Genomic DNA, 13,990 nt, shown 5'->3' on the forward strand with positions numbered 1-13,990 from the left:
ATATGTCAGTGCCACTCTCTCACTTTGTCCCAGCTTACCCTTCTCCCTCCCCGTGTCTTCAAGTCCATTCTCTACGTCTGCATCTTTATTCCTGTCCTGCCCCTAGGTTCTTCAGATCCTGCCCCTAGGTTCTTCAGATCCTGTCCCTAGTTTCTTCAGAACCATTTGTTTTTAGATGCCATATATATATATATGTGTGTGTGTGTGTGTGTGTGTGTATATATATATATATATATATATATATATTAGCATACGGTATTTGTTTTTCTCTTTCTGACTTACTTTACTTTGTATGACAGTCTCTAGGGCCATCCACCTCGCTACAGATAACTCAATTTTGTTTCTTTTTATGGCTGAGTAATATTCCATTGTATATATGTGCCACATCTTCTTTATCCATTCATCTGTCGGTGGACACTTAGTTGTTTTCTGAGGGAGGACTTTGTTATTAGACCAAATGAGTCTGTCTCCTTTATTTCCAACTGTGGGAAGCTGGACATGTTACTGTATGCCCTGAACTTCGGTTATTTCATTTGTTAAATGGAAATAATTATACCCAATTTAGAGAGTTTGTGTGAGAGTTAAATATAATTAAATTAAATAATGTATTCATGTAAATAGTATGAATACTCAGTAACTAATATTTTTATTATTATTAACAACTTTAAAATTTAAATAATTTTGCTTAGAAATAGATTAGTTCTAGATAATTAATTTTCTTAAAATCTCTATAGTTCTTTGATAGAGAATAAAACTTTTCAGAATGTTTCTTCTTCTCTGAATAGACTACCTCAATTACAATAGATTTATGGATTTGCCAGTGTGTACAGCTTGCATGGCACATCTTGGCTTTGCTGATTGGCTCCATTCTGGGTTAGTGTCTTTTCTTCTGACCAGGGGAATTAGTGAAATGGATTTGGTGCCTGCTGAGTGGTAGTTCATCCTGTGCCCATCAATATTGTGTTAGGGACTTTGTGTATATTTTCCATAAAGAGTGCTTTCAGCTGGTAGTTCAGCCAATAGTCCTTTCCACTCTGATAGTTTCTGTTTGTGACTTAAATTACCCCCATCCAAATGCTGGCTTCAGATACTGTGCTTATCTCCCAGACCAACAACATTGTTTAGTCCAGTCTCCCAACAAAGTAAAGGAGAAACTCAGTGTAAAATTTTTCTGTTCACACTTTCTGAATCCATCTCCCACCACTGAGGTACTATGTTTAACCATTACATGTCTTTTGCATGGAGAAAATTTTTTAAAAACCTCCCAAATCTGTAATTTCAAAGATATAATTTTATTTTGTGTAGCACAACTCCATTTACATGAATTTAATTAACCTTACCAGGAGAAATAACTCCTAATTGCTTTATTGCTTTAAAACATAATGAAAAGTATATGGTCATTGAAGCCACAGAGTTCTGAGATTCAAATTAGTTCCCCAGTACAGAAAATGTATACAAATACACAAAAACAAAGTGTGTTTAGAATCTCTATTAATTTCTAGCAATTTGAAGACTGACCAGTGAGAGTTCAGATTATCAGTCAAAACCATCTCAGATTCCACCTCATACCTTTTACTTTAATATGAAGTAAAGAAATAAATATGAAACACATTTTTTTGTTTTCAGTAGTACCACAGAAAATGGTGACCTCAGTTTGAAGTGCAAAGAATGTTTCAGCTGTACTCCATGCATAGGTTGGTTGTCAAATGGCCAACAAACAACTCAGAACGAACATGCATATGGAGGGAATTTAGGCACCCTGGAGAGTTTAGGCATTGTTGTAGTGCTTGCTTTTTTCTTGGCAATTGATTTATCTCAAGATAGATATGTTACTGGAGTTTTTACCTGGATGTGATGATCATTTCTCCTTCTCTTTTTGTTTTTTTGTGGAACAAGACTTAGACAGCAATGGGGTCAGTCAGTCAAGGGAGGGAGAGTACAGTAGATATTCAGAAATAGAGAGTCATAGTTTTGAGTAAAGACTGATCAGAATAGGAAAGTGGATTTAAAGAGTGATTAACCAAAGCAATAAATGAGAAAGCAGACCCATATTCAGAAAAGCCTTCTAAAAGGAAAAACAGGATGCCTATATATATATATATATATTTTTTTTTTTTTTTTTGCGGTATGCGGGCCTCTCACTGTTGTGGCCTCTCCCGTTGCGGAGCACAGGCTCCAGACACGCAGGCTCAGCGGCCATGGCTCACGGGCCCAGCCGCTCCAAGGCATGTGGGATCCTCCCGGACCGGGACACGAATGCATCAGCAGGCGGACTCTCAACCACTGCGCCACCAGGGAAGCCCGGAATTCAATATTTTTAATGACGTGTTCAATTAAGCGTCATGCCTATATTGTATGGAAAGTCTAAAGGGCAAAGAGAGAGTTTCAGTCTCAGCAAAGCCAGAGAGCAGGCAGCAGGAATTGAATCCCTTAACTACAAAAGGAGAATAATAATGGCCATAAGGCTTTTATTGGTAGAAAAATCATAAAACTACATATCACATACATGCATAATACAATAACATCCCAAATTCTATAAGCATATAAAGACAAAGAAATAACATGTATGCCTTTACTCCATGGTGAAATGAACAAAAGATGAGTTACCGAGGAATAAGGATGTCTTTGCTGATACTATAAGCTTTATTTAGTGAGGGGGATGGACTTGTTAGAAAGGAACTAATGAGCTTCATTTTTTATCCCTTCTTTCTGTCCCTTATTTTTATTCTTTCTTCTCTGACCAAGATTTCCAAGGGAATCCATCTCAGTCACCAAACTGGGGCACCACATTGGTTCTCTAAAGATAACTCAATCCTCAGTTTTTTTCTGTATTTCATAGTTGTGGAATCACCTATTCCACTCCTAGCTCCTGAAAACCCAGATGGTATTTTTCAAAATAGTAATTGCTGAAAAACTAAGGATGGATTTTTAAAAAATCTATTATCTAATAAAAAATATATATATAATTTTATGGAATCCAGATTCCTGTAATTTCCCAAATGTCTCATCACAGACAACTTCCATTCACACAGTTTCTAGCTTTTAGTTACTTCTCATCATTTCAACCTCATGTGAGATGGTTTGCTAAATAATAATTGCTGTGTTAGCCTGAAGTAAATTTCACTTGTACCAACTTTCAGAATTGGAGAGCTGCTGGGCTCCTTCATATCTTCCAGTACCTACATTAAGAAATGGTCCCTGAGAATTGGATCCCAAGAGAGAGCAGTCAGCATGTGTTAGTCCATACTTCCAAGTTCTTGTTGAAAAATTTGACCATTCTGCAGAACAGCATCCTGTATAAAAATCCTGAGCACCTGAAAAATCTAACTTTTTAGCTCCTGATATTGACACCCTGCCACTAATCTCTCAGATTCCCTGTGGTGGTGAATCTTTTCTCTTGTGCATCACGAAAGGATTGGCATTCTCCTCCAGATCGCTTTAATTATTTCCTTTAATATGTAACACTTCCAGTCCCAAAGCTGTATAACAAGTAATTTCTAACAGAATTCCTAGTCTTCTAAAGCAAGTCCTTTACCATATTTCTTAATGAAAACGTGTTCAGCCTGAATTCAGTTTTCATTATAGAGAAAAAATTTTTTTTCTCAAAGCTTTCTTCTTCTCAATCACCCCAATAACAATTTAGCGGTTCAGGTATGTTCTACTGGGCTGCTTCTTTCTCTTTTTCTCTGTGGATTTATTCTTATACAATCAGGAAAAATCTTGAAGGTAAACTTTGGCCCTCAGTGTTCTTATAAGAAAACTCCTACCTGAAATCTTTGCACAAGGGTTGACTGTTCCCCAAAAACAAAGATTTATTTTTCTATTATATATATTTAAGTATTTATTTATTTCATTATTTTGTTTGTTCATTTGTTTTGGTCTTGTGTGCATGTGGGTTTTAAATTTTTTTAATGTTTATTATTTTGGGGATTACAGGAAAAAAATAGCTCATAGTTTCAAAGAGCTTATTTCCTAGCAGTTCTGAAAAGATGTATGCAAAAATGAGAGTATGTGGAACTTTAAAAGAGATACATTTGAGTTGAACCTATTAATTCCTTAAGTTGTCACAGGAAAAAAATAATCTGTCAAGTTATTTTTGACATTCTTTACAGTTTACTTTTATAATTAGTGCTGCTATATTCAGATTGCCGAATTAGGTCCATTTCTGAGTATTTTATTCTTACAGAACATGAGTGATTACAGTGGAAACTAGCTAGGAAGGAGTATTATAATTGGATAAAAAATTTAAAAGAGTGAATTAATTATTGGGAACTATAATTAATCAGGGTTATTCTTCTCAAGGTTAGCACTTTAAAATGTATTTTGCAGGTATTATAAATGCCTCACTTAGTTAAAACCTTTTATAATGATGATAATACACCTTATCACAAAGGCGAGGAGAAATCCCTTTTACATAAAATCCCTGTTTTGTTTAATTTTGTTACCTTTGCTCTATCATCAATCCAATGGTCAGCCAGCAGAACAGAAGGCAGGATAATTGGGTTTGGAGTATTACCACCCGCTTATGGAAATTTGGAGAGCTGCGGTCACAAGTGACACTGGTTTCAGTGCTGTTATACCAATTCCTAATGGACATCCGTCCAGTTTCTCAAAGCCTTCACCTTACATTTTAGCCACCTGTCCAGCATGAGTTCAAGAGAGACCCTTTAGTGGGCTGCCCAGGTTGTTTTAAATAGACTTACATTTTAGAATCTAGAGTGTCTTTTTTAAATTGTAATTTTATGTTACAGAGAATTGCAGATATACATAAAAATTGATAAACTATATATGTATAGAAGCAGGGGGTATATTGGAAATCTCTGTCAATTTCCTCATCCCCTCAATTTTGCTATGAAACTAAAACTGCTCTAAAAAGAGAGTAAAGTCTTAGGGAAAAAGTTGACAGTTATAATGAATCCACCTATACTCCTTCATCTAAAACCATCCACCTATGGGCAATTCTAACTCCTCTACTCTTCATCCATATTCTTTTTCAAATTAATTTGAGTAATAGCAGACATGGTATAATTTAACCCTTCATCACTTCACTATGTAAGCCTAAGACATAAAACCCCTTTTTTGTTAGTATAACCATATATACCATTCATAACTAAAAATTAATTTTTCTTTAATATCTTCAAATGTATTCAGTTAGCTCAAAAGGGAATTAGAATCTCTGGTAAAAAATTTTTTTTTCTAACAGTCAACAATTTTTTTTAAATTTTTAAAGCTTTTTCCATATTTCAATTTCATTTTTTTGTTTTGTATTCAAGCACACTCATATGTAATGCTTTCTGTAATATCGTTTGAAATTATTTATGTATATGTTTTTATCTGTTTATCTTTCCATTTGTAAATGTGAATAAAGAGATACTTCAAATTACATTTACATCAAGCTAATGTAAGCTATTTCTGGGTAATGGGATCCAAGATGATCTATTTCAAAAATGTTTTGTGTGAGTGTGTATATACTTACACACATGCTTTTGGATATTTGATTTTTTTTTAATTAAAAAAATATATACATACATACATTTTTAAAAATTCATTTTATAAAATATAGTGGGGTCACATGTCATTGCTAAGTTCAAGGGTATAATTTAGAATTTTAAAAATGTAGCTCATATAGCTAAATGTACTACATGTAATCAGGATAGTCTAAGTTATCCTACAGTAGCAAACAACTTCAAAATATCAGTGGCTTAATATAACAAAGATTTCTTTCTTTTTTTTTTTAAATCTGGCATTTCTTTTCTCATTTCAGTTTGCATTACATAAATAGAATGGGGATATATTCATGTTGTGAAAGATTCAAACATCCAAAATGACATAATTTAAAACATGAATGATTCCTTCCCTTATTTCTTGACAGGTACCCTTCATATCATTTTTGCATGGATTTACTTACATATATGAACACTTTGTTAACACAAAGACTTGGGATGATATGATCTCTAGGACGTGTTGTTAAAGTGAAGAAAGCAAGTCACAGGATGAATAGCAGAGTCTAATCCCCTTTGTGTTAACAAAGATTTATTTCTTGATCACAGTATACATTTGTTGAAAATCTGCTCACTGTAGTCATTTAGGGATCCAAGATGACTTAGCAACCAATCCCTTGAAAGATGTTGATAACCATCCCAAAGGGAAGAGAGAGAGAGAGAGCTTTGGAGAGCTTTGTACATGTAACTAAATGTGGGTTTCTTTGGTTTTTCTTAAATTTTTATTTATTCATTTATTTTTGACTGCTTTGGGTCTTCATTGCTGTGCGTGGGCTTTCTCTAATTATGGCGAGTCGGGGCTACTCTTCGTTGTGGTGCATGCGGGCTTCTCATTGCGGTGGCTTCTCTTCTTGTGGAGCACGTGCTCCAGGTGCACGGGCTTTAGTAATCGTGGAGTATGGGCTCAGTAGTTGTGGCTCGTGGGCTCTAGAGTGCAGACTCAGTAGTTGTGGCTCACAGGCTTAGTTGCTGTGTGGCATGTGGGATCTTCCCAGACCAAGGCTCAAACCCGTGTCCCCTGCATTGGCAGGCAGATTCTTAACCACCTGGGGAAGTCCCTGTAACTAAACGTTTAGCCAGCAAGTCACTTCAGCTCATAACTTCTTGCCCAACTAATCACATGGCCCCACCCAACAATAAAAGTCCCAGGAAGTGCTTTCCTATCGGGCATCCAGAACTAGTTTAGAACTAGAAATATCTGTCAAACTGCACTAATGCCTACCATAATAGTTCAATACTTTCCTACATAGGTGGGTTACCCAATTCATATATATAATTTTTAAATTTATGTTTTACTTTTCAAATTTTATCTACCAAAGTTTTTGTGGGGTGGATCAGAAATAAGAAAATTTTCCTTAAAAGGACATAACAAAGTAAGACCATAGCAACATCTTGGGACCGAAAGAAGGTGGATACGAGTGCATACAAAATCAACTCTCATGTGCCAGACATTGGGGATAAAGACTGAGGGAGACACTAATTACTTTCTCGAGGGTTTCATAGGTAAAGTGAGGCATCAAGTCATATCTCATTTTCAATAAGAGCGTATCTATCATAGCCACATGCTGTCCATGTGGAACGGTAAGGTAGTGTAACGGCACTGTATAAATACCTGCCAAAAGGCAGTCAAAGAATTTGTCTTTATTCCATGAAGAAACTTTTCAAATTTCTCCTTCTCAGTTATACTGACAAGAACTGAGGCAGCTTACATATTGATTAGGAATTTTTAGAAGAATCACAGTGACTTCAATTCTCTAACCTAGCTTTTTGTAGTCATGCTCAATATCAGTAAATCAAACCCTTTAATTCATTTCCCAATATAGTTTTCTCAATATATGAGGGATATATGTTTATTATGAAAACAATTTTTTTAAGTTAAACTCAAATATAAACTACTTAGTGCTTGAACAACCAGAGATAACTGTCAACTTTTGGGGATATGTCCATAGAGATTATTTTCTTTGTGATTTTTTATGGATTACATTGTATCATAGTGTACATTTTATACACTTCAGGTACTTAAATGTATGATGCCACATTAAAATAGTTCACTATGTTTTAAATACTTCATGTCACAATATTGCACACCTCATTCTTAGTGTCTGAATTGTGTACAATTTTACTGTGATTTATTTAATCATGTCTATTTTTATTGAGCATTTATGTTGGTACAACTATTCCAACAGATATAAGCAATTTTGGGTTGAACATCAGTATAAGTTCATATTATGTTCAACTTTATTTCCTTTAGATAAATTTCTAGTTGTGAAATTGCTATGTCAAAATGTATGTTTATAGATTTTTGATGTTGCGTGCCGATTCATCTTCCAAATTATATAGCAGTGTATTCTTCCACAAGAAATGCATAAGAACATCCCTTATCTTAGGTACCTTATTTTTCACTTAGGCTATTATAATTATTTACTACAAATAAATAATAAAATTAAAATCCTTAATACAAAAAAAAGAAAATTTGTATGTTAACTAGGGAATTGTGTGTGGCTGTTAGTAAAAGAGCTGAAATTACAGCAACTTCTCTTTCTCACAAACAACAAATTCAGACAGGCAGTTTGGGGATATATGGCAGCTTCTCATATTATCAATGGCCTATGATTTGTCAATCTGCTTTGTTCCTTTTAGAATATGTCTCTATTTCTTAAGTTTGCCTTACCATCCACAATATGGATGTTGTAGATCCAGCCATCATATCTCCATCCAAGTCAATGAGTCAATGAAAGAAGGAGGAAAATAGATTTGTAAAAGTGTAGAAACCCACCACCTGAGTAAGCTCTCCTAAAAGAGGTCATTTTAAGAAGCCCCATCAAATGTTTGTTTACACATCATTGGTCATCCTTATCTGTATAGGAGGGTTGAAACTATTATCTTCAGCTGTATATATTACTGATTCTGTCAATATAGGTACTCCCTAGTAAGGAAGCCGTGGGAAATTGATACTAACAAGGAAATTAGCAGCTTCTGTCAAAACATTCTATATACATATACATTTAAGTTTTATCAATAGGTCAAAGTTATATGTCTTTTTTAGTTTACATTTTAATCAAGAATTATCAATAGTTTATAACTATTTTTTGGCAAGTTTAAAAACCCCAAGAGATAAAGTAAATTCAGGCTGCGGGAATAGATTTCTAAAGTAAGAAGAGTTGAGTATCCAATAACTTCATAAAGATAAATTTTAGAAATGTTGTAAATTCAAATAGTACATGTATAACTAGATTAATTATTAAATGTACCTTTATTTTCTCTACTGAAAAAGCAGCACAATTTGTCTATTTAGCAATCCAAAGAAGATTTTTAGAGTATTTTGAAAAATCACCCAGAGAAACGAACTGAAAGTCATGATTGAAAATGATAAAGGATCTTTCAAATTACAAAGTCACTTGTGGCAGGTTCCTTAATAGTTTAATCTACTCTCATAGTACCTTTCATTATACTTTTTAATAATAAAATATCCCTGAAGGTAATTATACCTTCCAGTTGGTTTTATAGAGCCCTATCTCTGATAAACTTGTGTTAAACACAACAAAAACACATGGCGACACATAAGTGTGATATTTTTTTTAACATTGTTAATTTTAAGATTTTTAACATAGTTGGGCCATCATGAGATCCCATGGTTGACAACATTCTTTCTATGGAACAGACAAGTCAACAATAATGGAACAAAGTAGTTCCTGGATAGAAAGTTCTGAGGTTTAAGTATAAGATCACGTTCCACCTTTTAGTCTAGAGCCTTTGGCAGATTTTTAAATTCTTCTGAGTTTAAGATTCTCTAAGGAAAAATGTAGGGAATATCTGATTTATAGTCTTGGATAAGGGAATTCCCTGGTGGTCCAGTGGTTAGGACTTTGCGCTTTCACTGCTGAGGGCCCAGGTTCAATTCCTGGTTGGGGAACTAAGATCCACAAGCTATGCGGCATGGCAAAAAAAAAAAAAAAAAAGAAAAAAATATATAGCCTTGAATAAGAATATGAATGGTAAGAGAGAGATACAGAAGTACTTGGTGCTTAATAAAACTCCATTCAAACATAAAGTAATACTATCATATTGGCAAAACACTTATAAAAAGAGAGTCATTTGCCATACCTCATTTGTTTTCCTGGAGGTAAAGGGCAAACGAATATAGCTTTAGCCGTTATTGATTTTATAAAGAAATTTCCAGAAGGCCTCAAATATTATTGGTCCTCTGCAAGATGCAGGAATATGAAGAAATAATTTACCTTAAATCTCTCCCTTTGGAGCCACTTGGGATCAATTTAGGAATCTATGGACAAGTTACAAGATTTTTGCATAAAATTTGATGTTTCAAGAACACATTGTTTAATGAATAACAGTACCATATTGTCTTTTAAAAACACTCTTAAAAATATAGAAATATATAGTAAATTGAGATTTCCACATAACAGTTTAAACTGCCTTCATCTGAACTCAGAAAATCAGAACATACAGTGTTTCTCCTCCACATATAGAATATGAAACTTTTCCAGCAACAGTCCAGTGATTTACACTTTATCATCCTCTAGCCTTGCCTCAATCCAGCTCCAGTTAGGAAACCAGAAACCACATTAAGTATTTCTACAGGAGGAAATTAACATAGGGAATTAATTATGCAGATGTTAAAGGGCTAAACCAACACAAAAGGACCACTGAGGCAATCCAGACATAGTAGCTGTAGGATATAGCCACCACCTCATGAGCTAGGGGAACAAAGAAAGTGGTTGGGGTGTCAGAACTGGGAAAACTGACACAGGGCTCCCCCAAACTGGGACTCACACATGTGAGGGACAGTTCTGCCCACCTGGTGCAATTTTTTTGGGTCCCATAGAGGTGAGTCAGACCTTCAGGTAGGAATGGATGCTGCCAAGATGGTGCTGGTAACTCTGGGGGACACAGCAAAGTTGATGTAGGGAACTTTGTAAAAAGCTGGAGGCTCGGAACTAGTTGCTACCTCAAGACCAAGAGTAACTTATCAGGAAAGTTCAGGACCCCTGCCCTTATTACTGATGCAATGAATTAGGATGAATTATCGTTGAATAGTAACTATCTTCCCCTCTCCTCTTGATGTCTCCACCTCGAACAAAAGCAAAGTGTTCCTTAGCATGGTTCCAGAATATTTTGATTCAAAATTAAGAGAATGGTGAGGTAGAAAGAAATTTCAGAACATGAGGTGAGAGGGGGAAGATGAATCTAGAAATATTAATTCTAACTACAAAGGAGAACAAAGGGGGGGAAATGCCAGTAGACTGGAGTAGAGAGAAGAGGGTTTGAGATTTCACGATTTGAAGGACTTTAGAATAGACATGAGGTAAGAAAGTATCAGACTTTGGAGGGAAGGGTTTCTAGAAGTACTGGTGTGGGAACTTCAGTGTTCTCTGAGAAATGCATATAAATGTTGGAGTTTCTTTTTAGTTACTATCTGCTGGACAGAGTCTGCTGCATGCAGAAAGTGTACCATGTGGGTTTCAACACTTATTCAGTTTTCACAGAATAGAAACTTAGTACCTGTTAGAATGCTGTAAAAAATACCTTTATATATTCCTCCCTATGTAATGTTTACTGGTGTTTCACACTTACATGAACCACAGACAGAACACTACCCAAATGAAACCTCTTCTTCATGTTAAGGAAAATAAAATAAAATCATGGAATGGAGAGGATGATGTTCACTAATCAAAAATTAAACATTATTAAAGTTCCGTAACAACTGTGTTTATGTGTTTCCTTTAATTAATGAAATGTTAGCACAATTAAAAAGAATAAATGATAATATCTAAATGTTAATAAATGTCATAATGATTAATTATATTATCTCCTACTGACAGCTCAAAAAAAAACATTTTTTTCTCTTGACATCTCAATAAAAGAAAACACTCGACTTCATCATGTTACTTAGAAATAACAAACACCTTAAAATCTTATATTAAAAAAAACACAGAGTTAACAAGGAGCTTTCAAACTTTGGAAAAGCAATTGAATGGAAAATAAACATTTGGGGCTAGCTCATTTTGCCACTGTAGCATCCTTTTCCAACTCATTTTGCTTTTGGATTGATTTTTTAAGTATATCTGTGACTGACAAGTCTTTCATCTCTGCATTGTTGCACAAATATACATTAAAAGTAAAAGTGAGCAGCCAAACAATGGTTGTAATTTACTTTCAATCATAAAATTTGCCTGGCTTAAGCCATTCTAGGTTTTCTTGGCGCCTCAAACAAGATCTTCTCCTAAGAGGAAGCTTGCCATGTCTAGACAGCAAAGCCTATGACAAATTATAGTAAATTTGGCAAGTGTTTAGAACATCTTTGTATAAAAGATATCACTTGCATGCTCTAGCTTTACCTTACTAAATGCATGACCTTGGGATTGATATTGACCTTTCCTAAGCCTGCATTTCTTCACCTGCTCAATGGGGAAACTAAAGTGTCTATGTCATGGATTTGCTAAAAGAATGAAGTGAAATCATGCTTCTATATCGCTGGCACATAATTACCAATACTTAGTAGTTTTATTATTAGCAATTTTGTATGGCACCTAGCCTATGTATCAGGAGAACGGCTGGGATTCCACAAGATTTTGCAGTTATTTTACCCATTGATCAATTCTGGTTTTAAGAAATACCTTCCCAGCAAAGATTAATTGATGGCATTTATTTCTTTTTTAACATTTAAAATGTGTTTGAATAGATCTGTTTTTATATTTGATGTTACTTCTCAAAGAATAGTTTCTCTGCTCATGATAATGCTATGGTTAGAAATTACTTGTATATCTCCAAACAAGACTTCTTAGCCTAAATATTTTAAGTATCACTATTATTAGGAGATAATCATATGCCCAGAATAACTTTACTAGTCATAATATAAAAGCTGTTAAATATGAAAACATTCCATATTCCTACTCCATAGAGGAAACCAGCTTTACAAAGTCTCCCATCATATTTTCCTCTTATTTTAGCTCTCTTTATGACAGACGTTTACTCTCTCAACCAAGTCAGATGTTTTACCTGCACTATTTCATTTTGCCTTTTGTCTTCTGCCCCTTCAGCCTACAATACTTTCTTTATTTTAAAAATGCATAGTATCACTTTCTTTCTGAATTTTCAGAAGCACACACAGACTCATACATTCACACATGAACATCCCTGGACACTTTAAGATAACCATCCATGGTAGAATCTGAAAACATAACTGGAAGAGACCTTAGTGACTAACAACTCCCACCTCCTTGTTTAGAAGACTTTGAAACCCCAGGGTGGTTAATAACAAGCCCTTTGTCACTCAAAGACAAGACATGATCTCGTTTTGCTTCATCAGGCTTGGTCTACATATATTTTCAAGGTAGCATGTTCAACCCTTATCCAATAAATATTGACTGAGCACCTTCTATTTGCCTGGCACCATCCCAGGCACTGGGGATAGAGCTGAAAGGAAAAAAAAAGGCAAAAATCCACCTTCACATTGTTTACTAGTAGGGAACAAATAAGCAAATAATGTTTAATATCATGTCAATGAAAGACAAATTCTATAAGGAAAAATAAAGCATGTAAGATGACACAGAAGGCCACTCTTACATCCCCTTCTATCTACTCTGCACTTGCATTAGGTTTCATGCTATATAGGCCTGTCTTCTTGTTCCTTTAAAACAATCCTTTAGATTATCCTTTTATTAGGTCACTGATCTGGCCCAGTCTTGGATTCCCCCCCGACCCACCCATACCCATTTTGCTCTACAGGCCTATTGGCCTGCTTTGTTTTCATCATTAACATGTGGTTCCCCAATCTGTAGTGGACTGGCCTTTAAATCATAGTACAAGAAGATTGTCTGGAGATCACATAGGCATGGATAGCTTTATAGCAATTTATTTCCTTAACTGTTCTCCTTTTCAAAGTTACCTTCTTAAGCACCTGTCTGTCTGTGGTCTGCCACTTCTTCCCTTGCTCCCCTTCCACAGTGTTCATCTCTTGCTGCAATAAGAAACTAAACTCTCTCCCAGTCCAAATCTCATTTTGATGCATTGCCCCAGGTTATAAAGACTCCCAGGGATAATCTGAGAATGGAAAGATTCAGTGTGGTGACTGAGACATTTTATTTCATCCCGGCTATAAACTTGTGACAGAACTCAGCACCTCTGTCTATCTATCTATCTATCTACCTATCTACCTATTATCTCTTCTTCCATCCAGTATTAAATACTTATAAAACATATACAGTGAGATTGCTTCAAGATGGCAGAGTAGAAGGACATGCGCTCACTCCCTCTTGTGAGAACACTGGAATCACAACTAACTGCTGAACTATCATCGACAGGAAGACACTGGAACTCACCAAAAAAGGTACCCCACATCCAAAGAAAAAGGAGAAGCCACAATGAGATGGTAGGAGGGGTGCAACCACAATAAAATCAAATCCCATAACTGCTGGGTGGGTAACTCACAAACTGGAGAACAGTTATACCACAGGACTCCACCCACTGGA

Source organism: Grampus griseus (assembly GCF_964374135.1).
Source record: "Grampus griseus genome assembly, chromosome: 3".
Lineage (NCBI taxonomy): Eukaryota > Metazoa > Chordata > Mammalia > Artiodactyla > Delphinidae > Grampus > Grampus griseus.